We start from the raw sequence: 8,869 nt of genomic DNA on the forward strand, positions 1-8,869 counted from the left end.
CTGCCAAGCCATGTTTTGCATGGTGTCATCTTACACTACCACATTTATATGGTCTAGGCAGGTTCTGGGGTACTTTTTGCATCCCCAGCATGCTGTTGGGCCTGTGCCCTTGGCAAACCTGGGGCTTGTCGCAGCCCTTCAAGTAGTCCTACTAACCATAACTCAGGGCTTCCCTGCTCCTTGTGGAGGCTCAGGTTTTCTACCTCCCCTGACTGAACACTGGGGTGAAGTGGCCCTTGGAGTGGGCACCTGTGAGAAACCCATGGTATAATGTCTAGCAAGACATGCTGTGGGACAGACGTGGCTACAGTTTCATTGCCAACTGGATGCATCTTTGAGGTCCCATCAAATGATCAAACCTAAACCACTCTGTGGTTCTATGACACCTTGTTGGCAAGGGAGCCAAGCAGAGGTTGAAGATGAGGAGAAGGGCTGCTAAAGTGACTTGGTGTCTCATAGCTTGCATGGGGCATGCTCTTGGAGGCACACTACCAGCCTCTTGCCTGGCTTTCTCACCACTGCCTCCTCACTCCACTTCCTGGACCTTCTTCCCTGGTTTTTTTTCTTGAGCCTGGATATGTCCCACAGATCCTTGGAGCCACTTGGAGCCTCCCCTCCCTGGGGCAGTGGTTCCCTGTGCCTTGCCCTTCCCAGGAGACTGTTACTGTCTCATGGCACAGAGCCTTGCTGCACTCAGCAGGAGTTATTCCTCGTTGCTCTTTGATGTGCTTCACTCCCCAGCCTGGGACCGCTGATGGGGATGAGCCTTGGCTGATGATCAAAGTCTCCCTGCTGAGCTCTGCTGCTATAGCCTGGCACAATCCCTGGAATTTCCAGGTGGGAAATCCCTTAGTGTTGCTCTGGGTGGTGGCATGAAGCATGGCACAGTGAGCTCTGGGAGCTGCCTGTGTGCCACAGGGACCAGAGCCAAAAAAAAAAAAAAAAAAAAAAAAGTGAAAAAGGTGCAGCCAAACTCAGCCACTGGAAAAGGACCAAATATGTCAATATGCTACACTTGTGTCTTCCAGGCTAGCTGGCCAGGAACAACATGATCAGCACCTGGTTTGTGTGCTGGCACATGCTGCAGGGACATCAGCACCAGGCATCTCACAAAGACCACACTAAAAACCAACCTTGCTAAACCCACGGCAGTTCTGTTAAATTGTTCCACTTGCAGTGCTGTGTTTGGAGCCAGCTGAGAGCAACCTTCTTTGGAAACCCAATGCTACAGTACTTTGGGGAAAAGCAACCCTTTTGTGTGCCGGGCTGGTGGAGGCTGATGCTGCAGTGTGGGTGCTGGCCTCCCGGGTCTCTGGGCTCCCCAGGGAGAGGTCTGCATCATTCTGCAGGCTGCCTTCAAGCCCAGGAGGTTCCTGGGTCCCCATTGGTCCCTGTGGCTGATGTAGGGAGTAGCACATGGTGGCTCTGTGCTGGTGAAGGGGCTGGTGGGACCCATGGGCTTGCTGACATCCCACTCGGTATCACACGCTTTTCCAGTGAGAGAAACCACCTGCCTAATTAAACAGCAGTAATGAGCTCGAAGTTGCGTCCATGCCTGAGCGCATTGCAAACTGCAATGACACTTAGAAGAGGAAATGTGCTGCCTTCTGTGGCTCTCTGCTAATACTTAGAAGGCTGGCAGCTGTGTCCCAGGCCCAGTCAGTACAAGGTATAATTAGAGAAGCTGCTTGAATAGTGTTTTTATAAAAGTGATAAAATAATGGTGTAGAGGGAAAAGCCGGGGCCATATGTTTCTGGGGTGTGCATGGGCACTGTGCCCAGCAACCTGCAGTGATACATTTAAGGCCGCCTCTGCTGAGGGAAATGAGCATCATTGAGCTGTACACAAGGTACTTTCTGTTCTTCGGTTGCAAGTTAGGAGTCACATTTAAAACCATCCAATAGAACATTTTCCAATTTTTATTTATCAACAAGCGTCTACGTGTATTCCTGGAGAATGAAATATTTATCTACAGACACACGCATGCAGAATGTGAGAGTGCCAATGTGTTATCTATCGCCGCTTCCCTCCCGGAGCTTATGAATAACTCATGCAGTCTGGCTGCCCGTGGCTGGCTACCTAAAGCAGCTCTGGTGGCCACTGCAAGCCAGTTTGGGGCATCAGGCCCCAGGCAGAGCATTCCCTTCCTCCAGGGCTGGCATTGGCCTTGCTGTTGGACACCTCCACTCACACCCCTATGAGACCCACTGGCTCTGCCCGTGGTGGCTGGTGTGGGTTTTGGTTCCTTGCCCGCAGATGGGGTGATGGGAGCAAGGAAGCAGAGGGAAAGTTGATGAGTGGTGGGGTCTTTGCTGTGCTCCCATGAAAGGAGCCTGCAGGTCTGGGGGGTGCCTGGATTGGTCACCAAGAAGGGACACTGAGGCAGCACCAGTGCTGAGCCAAGGGCACTGTGCTGAGCTCTATGGAGACACTGTTATCTCCCTGCAGATGTCAGGCGATGAGAGCAGTTGTGTAACTAACACCCCCTGATACCAGAGATGTCATTTGTAATGAAGCTTTGAAAGCTGGAACCTAGAAAGACGTGCTGTCTGGGAGGGATCCGGTCATGGCAGCTCCATTATTTCCCCAAATGGAAAGCTGAGGCAGGAGGCCCAGCAGCCTTTGCCTCCCCCGGCCTCTGGCAGCTGTGCAGGAGACCTCATGGGTGGCAAAATGGGGAGGAGGAAAATACCCAGGGCCTATTCTGTGGTCTCTGGGGATCTGTGGGTTCAAGTAGGGCCCCCTGTGGTGCTGATCCTGGAAAGATACTGTGGGTGAATGAGAGCAGCTGGGTGTCAGGCACAGATTGTGGCTTTGCACATGTAGCTCTTGTTCAAGACATGTAAAAAAAAAAAAAATTAGCTTTCTGTTGAGCTTAACTAACACCTTGCTGCAGTGCTTAAGATGAATGCAGATAAAACAGACACCAGGGAGTTTTTCCTTCCCCTGTAGAGTGGCTGCTGACAAATCAGTGCTGCTGAGTGAGCCTCAGAGGCCTTAAGCTGGGGCAGGTTACTGAGGTCAGGCTGTTTCTGCTACCCTGCAGGGGACAGGTCAGGGTCTGGTGCTGAAGGAAGAAGGGGAGAGGGTCCCCTTGGCAGGGCCATACAGCAGCAAAGGAGATCGTGCATCTCACAAGAAGTGCTGATGCAGTGCACAGCTCTGAGTCTGGGGTAGCATGAGTCAGATCAGGTGAGAGATTATGCAAGACCTAAAAGAAACAGAAAGTACAGCATTAATAACTAAGAACTGCACTGAATTACTTGATAAGTGAATTATCCTCCCTATGTTACCTGCTGGTAGCAGGAGCATCCCTGCTTTCTCTGCAGAGAGAGGGTGGGTGGCTGGAGCATGGCTTGCTTGGCTTTGACCCTCCAGCAGTGCTGATCACTTGCTCCCTGCAGAAACGCTCATGAATGGTGCTCACATGGGCAAGGACTCACTTTGTGCTTTGATAAATAGTGTCCACTTGGGAAATTAAATGCAGCAGCTGCTTGGCATTGCAGAGCAGCTCTGCACAGCAGCCGAGAATGTGGATCTGGCAGGGGTAACTGTAGAAACTTGGTCAGCAGGCTGCAATTACCTTTGCTATCATCTGTCCAGGGTCCAGTAACCTTCCTCCTCTTGGTAGGGGTCTGGGCTTCTCCAGCAGGGTTCAGGAGGACCCGGGCAGGCTCAGGAAGCAGCCAACCTGCAAGCAGCATGGGAGAGCAACAAAGAGTATGTGGAGGGCTGGTAATGAGGCTGGAGAGGCTGTGGGTCTCATTGCTGGAGCATCCCTTGCCCTGAAGAGTCTGCTGGATTATGCAGCCTAAGGCTGAGCAGGACTTGGTGACATGGGGAGGGCACCAGTGGACATTGCCAGGGTTCTCCTGCTCAGTCCCCCCAAGGGCCACATTTCCAAAGGGAGATGAAAATGCTGTCATAGCAGCTCTGTGTGTTGGACTTGCTTATGGAGGCAGAGCACCAGGGAAGGCCAATGCACCTGCAGCACTTGCAGGATATTTTTTCTCTTCATCCCTGGAGAGGAGCTGCTCACCTGGACAGCTGAGCAAAGCTCAATGCCCACCAGACATGGATTCTGTAGGTCCTCAATGCTGGTGAGCTGAAGGGCAGTGTGGCTAAGTAGGAGCCAGCTGCTGGGCTGCTGCAGAAAGTCAGCAACATCCGTCATCCTCCTAAGAGCATCATCAAGCACAGAGTTATTTCTAGGCCACGGTGGTTATTGGGAAGGCATTACGGGGTTGTGGAGCACAGAGTGTCTCTCAGCTGGAGGTGCACACGCTGGCTTAGGAGCAGCACACACCAGCCATCCCTCAGGGCCTTGCTGGCTTTTGACATCACTGTACTTCAAAGCCCAGGCTTCTCGTGTGTTTTAGCAACATTCACACACTTCAGGTTTCTAGGCCAAGCAAAAGCTTTGATTCCTTGCTGCACTCAGCAGCTCCCTGTGAAGATAACCTGCAGTTAAGTAAGGTGAGAGGCTGAAAGTGGTTCAATTTTGCAACAAAAGCTGAGAACAAAGTACAGATTTTACCTTTTAAAACTGGGACAAAACAGAGCTGGAAGGTTTTTGTGGGGTTATATTTTTTCATTTTCTTTTTAACACCTAGTAGCCCTTTTTGAATTGAATTAAATTTATGGTGTCCATGGCCTTTGCCTGACAATGGAACATTCCTGTTTGGATCCAAAGAGCAAAGCCAGAGCATGAGTACCTGGGGAGGTACGGAAGAATAAGAAAGGGAGGAAAGGGACATCAGCTCGTGTTTGCTGTCCCGGTCTCTGCTGCTGACTCCTCTCAGCACTTCTATTTTTTTCTTCTAATTTTGTCCTGCAGCTAACACATCCAGCCCACATCTGGGCAAAGGGTGCACAGGAGTGATACCAAGACAAACAATTAATCCTAATTGAGTGTGGGATGTTACACAGCCCTGGAGCTGGCCCAGTGGCTTTTTCTTTCCTTCCACCCTGGGCTGACCTGCAGAGCATCTCTTCACCTTGCCAAAGAGTATTTTTATGTTAAAAGACTAAAAGTCATAATTGTCTTAATGGTTCTTATGGCAACCCAGTGAACTGAGCTCTTAAAAGCTCCTCTGGCTTAATGCATCTCTGCTACGTGGGTTGTTAGGCTTACCTTACCCCTGGGAACATGGGCAAGCCCTGGGACTGAGCCAGCTACACTGAACTGCTTCCATTTGGATGGGAGAGGAGGGCACCTGAGCAGCACAGCAAGTGCAGTCACTGCCACCTCAGTCACCCACCACTGTGTTCCTCACAGATACCATATGGTCCATAGCCTTGGAATAATGTCCCTCCTTTTATATCACCCCACAGCCCCCTCCTGAAAACCTGCTGAGCTGAAGCCACTGCAGGTCGCATTGAGCAATTTGCTGTTGCAAGACAAAGAAAACAAGTTCTTCTTTTTCACAATTACCAAACCACTTCATCGAGCTGTTTCCCTGCCTCTGCACTTTGGTTTCAGTTAACAGTATTCCTTGGGGAGGGAAAATCTGACTGCACCTCCGAGTGCCTTACTGCTGGTTCTGCTATTACAGATGATTGTGAAAAATTGCTTAAGTGCCATAACTCTGGCAAAAGCTCTTCCATGCCTTGCACTAGAGACGAACCTGGACAAGGGCAGGTTCATTGGGTTTGTGGGCAGAGCCTCTCCTGGGGCACCAGCCCCTCCGGCTTTCAGCTGCCTCTCCCCCAGGTCGAACGCCTCTGCCCATCTCAGCCTGGCTCTCGCTGGGAGCTCTTCCTTCGCCTGCTGAAGGCCCCAGACATGATAAAATGCCTCCCACCTGGGGGCCTGGCACATGCCCTGGTGCTCGGCAGGTTCCCTGGTTCCCCAGCCGGGGAGGGGAAATGTCACCCAGAGAGCAGGATGGGGCTGTCACCGCGGCACGCAGCTTTTATGGGGGAACGGCAAGTCTCCCTATAAAGAAACTCGCTGTGCATGTCGCAGAGTGTCCCCGACATGCCATGCACAGCAGGAGGAGAACAGCTCCCCTTACCCCAGCCGGCACCGATCCCAGCGGTGACACTCGGCTGCACCGAACCGGGGCATGCCCGGGCTTCCTCCCTCCCCATCACCCCGCAGCAGGAGCTGGCACCGGGGCTGTCGGGCACCCCAGGCTGAGCGGTCAGCCCAGCGTCCCTACCCTGTAGGACACAGCCCTCCTAGTTCCTGCCAGATGTGGGGTCTGTGTCAATGCTTCAGAGCTGCCCACCAGTACTTCCCCAGGGACAGGGCGTCTGAGAGCCAGGAGCCCCCCTACCCACTCTTTTTCAGTGTGAGGGCAGCACCCCCACTTTATGGAGGGGAGGACCCGGGGTCTTGGCTCTCTCCAGCTCAGCTGCTAGCCCCTGGAAGCCCTGGTGGGGCTGCTCTGCTCCGACCCCTCCAAGCTTCCTGCATTTGTTTTTCTCGAGCTATTTGGGGGAAGTAGCGTGTTGTTATGTCTTCAGCTCAGCACCTATTTAGAGAAGGATAATGCCATTGTGGGGGAGGACAATGAGAATATGAAATGGCTAGAATTCTCTGTCTCTCACTATTTTAACTAATTTCTCCTTTTTTATTTTTCTTTTTTCCTTTTTTTTTTTTTTTTTTTCTTCAAATTGTATTATTTTGGAAAATTGCAGTGAGATTTGATGAGCCCCAGTTGAGGAGGGAACACAAGTCTACCCCAGCATGATGAGCCCAGAGTGATCCTTGCTTTCAGTCCAAGTGCAGGCAGGTGAATCCTGCCCGATGCTGCCTCAGGAGCAGATGAGAGGAAGGTCAGGTTACGAAATAGAAGGGATGGCCAGCACAGGAGCAGACATCCCCAGGAGACCTCGATGCGCAGGACAGCAACCACCCCCTCCTGCCACTTTCCCAGGGCTATGTTTAGCTCCTGGTTTGCTCAGGAAACCCAGCTGAGCACCTGGGATGTCTTAATGTCATTGTCCCACCAGTGCAGGCTTTAGAGGGCTTTTTTCCTTTGCGGGATATAACTAATTGGATTTGACATCAGAGAGAGTTTTTGGGTCCTGAAATAGCTTTCTGCGTGATGTTACTTGCAAAGTGCCATGAGGAAGTGTGGGTTTAAGTGTCCACAGAGGTGCTTTCAGAGGCACTGGGATGCTGCATGTCGGGGCACAGCACCTGAGGACAGGTCATGTCTAGAGTCCTGGCAGCCCCAGGTGGGGCCTGGCTGATGAACCTCAGGTCTGGGTTAATGAGAAAGACTCTGTCTCTTTACAGCTGCATATCATGTCCTTGCAATACCCCATGTCTGCAACAGTCCTCCCTTGCTAGTGGCAGTTCTGGAGGTTCTGTTTTCCACGGCTTTTCTTTTTTCAGTAACAGTAGTGAAATCTGGGTAGTGAGCAGGTTCAGATCTCTCCAGAGCAGCTTTATTCAAAAGGTGTCTATGGGATTGGGGTGGGATTCCAAAAAGGGAGATGAGCACACCTTCTGGTGGCCTTTCAGCTCCCGGCCACCAACTCCAGCAGATTCTGGTGGACCTTGGGGTCTGTTCCATGGCTGTGTCATGCTGTACCTTCTTCTAGAAATCTGATGAGACCTTGTGCCACCCAGGGCTGGAGCCAGAGGGGTTTTTTGCAGCAAAGTCATGCTTGGGGAATAACTGTGGTACTGGTGGAAGGGGGATAACTGAATGTACTGGTGCAGGGACTCCTTTCCTTGCCATGCAATCCCTTTGTGTTATGAGGCACTCTCTAAAGCCTGGCCATTGCTTAAAAAAATAAAATTACATCGGAGCAGTTCTGTTCTCATCCTGCACCTTGCTGGAGCATTGTAGCAGGTGGCATGCAGGATGGGGCACTGACAGACTGTTCCAGAGGAGTCTGAGCTTATAGACCTGACCCAGCCCTGCACAGATCAGAGCTGGATGAGCAGAGATATTGGGGATGCAGGCCTCCCTGCTCAGAAACAAGTATTTCCAGGGTCTTTTCCACTCTTAGAAGAAGATGCCTTTGCACTGAGGTGAGCTGCTCTCAGATGATAGTATTGCTGATTGTGGAGTTGAAGTTAAAATCCCTGTGTTGGGTAGAGGGAAATGAAGCTTCCCAGTGCCCAGAGCAAGGTGCTCGTACAATACCACATCCTTACCCTCCCTCCTTGCTGGCTGCCTCGCTGTCCCTATGCAGCAGCTTCACACAACAGAATGAGAAGTCAGGAAAGCAGGTGGCTGCATGCACGTTTCACTCCATTGTTTAATAATTACTAGCAGAGAGATTGAAAATTGAATTATGATAATTAAGCTAAATCACAGTATTCCTACAGGAAGTACCAAATTATTTATATCAACTTTTCATCCTAATTCCCTTAACCGTTCCCTGTCCAGAGGAGGAGGAGCCCTCATTGCACTGACAGATCCGCTCTGGCAGCTACTGAGATGGCAGTGAGTGGCACCCACTACTCAGCATGAAACTGGGATGGGAAAGGAGCTGTGTGAGAGAGAGTGGCCCCAAGGGTGGAAGCACTCTGAGAGCCAGGAGCCACAGCAAGAAGAGGGAGCAGGAGGGTGCAGGGCTGGTAAAGGCAGCACCCCGCTGCACTCAGGGCTGGGTGGAAAGGGCAGAATGATGCTGGGCAGATGCTCAGCAGGAGGTGGCTGCCAGGGCTGGATCTGGGCACTGCATCTCTTGTCCCTCAGGGCTGAGGTGTACCTGACATGCTGATTTTTGGAGCCCGGGTGAGCACAGAGCTCAGTGTAGCAGGACTCGAGGGCCATGGCAGGCCCAGCCCAGCCTGCTGCGGAGCAGGGCTCTGCACACAGTGTGGGTGATCTCTGTCCCCCCGCAGCAGCCGCTTTGGTGCTGTTGCTCTGCTGGCTCCCTCCAGGAATGCTGTCAGCT

Source organism: Heliangelus exortis, chromosome 9, assembly GCF_036169615.1.
Source record: "Heliangelus exortis chromosome 9, bHelExo1.hap1, whole genome shotgun sequence".
NCBI lineage: Eukaryota > Metazoa > Chordata > Aves > Apodiformes > Trochilidae > Heliangelus > Heliangelus exortis.